The sequence below is a fragment of the Hippocampus comes genome, unplaced genomic scaffold, assembly GCF_001891065.2.
Source record: "Hippocampus comes isolate QL1 unplaced genomic scaffold, H_comes_QL1_v1.1 scaffold196, whole genome shotgun sequence".
Taxonomy (NCBI): domain Eukaryota; kingdom Metazoa; phylum Chordata; class Actinopteri; order Syngnathiformes; family Syngnathidae; genus Hippocampus; species Hippocampus comes.
The window spans coordinates 305853-306119 of record NW_017806173.1 but is presented as its reverse complement, the minus strand read 5'-3'; the positions used below and the strand labels follow the sequence as shown (position 1 = coordinate 306119).

At 49.1% G+C, this 267-nt stretch overlaps 1 protein-coding gene across 1 annotated transcript in view; it reads right to left on the bottom strand.

Annotated features, from left to right (window-relative positions):
* Nucleotides 1-201, bottom strand: part of LOC109531873 (leucine-rich repeats and immunoglobulin-like domains protein 3) — a 5095-nt gene extending 4894 nt beyond the window's left edge. Inside the window, exon 1 of the mRNA XM_019896406.1 lies at nucleotides 36-201. The gene's annotated coding sequence lies outside the window, so the exon portion shown is untranslated. The remainder of the gene's footprint in view (nucleotides 1-35) is intronic.
* Between the last annotated feature and the right edge of the window lie 66 nt (nucleotides 202-267).

Below are 267 nucleotides of genomic sequence, written 5' to 3'. Positions count from 1 at the left end.
GGGGGAAGCATTCGGCGCAACCGTGCCCCACTTACAGTGTCTGCAGGCTGGAGAGGCCTCGAAATGCGCCGTCGGCGATGAAACTGACGCGGTTATTCCCGATGCGAAGCTCGTCTAGCAGGCTGAGTCCAATGAAGCTGGATTCTTCCAGTCGGGACAAGTGGTTGGAAGAGAGGTTTCTGCAACAAAAAAAAAGGCGGGGGGGGGGAATAAATATATCTAGCCAGCCATTTAAAAAAATGAAAAATATAACGTTATTTGAATAAA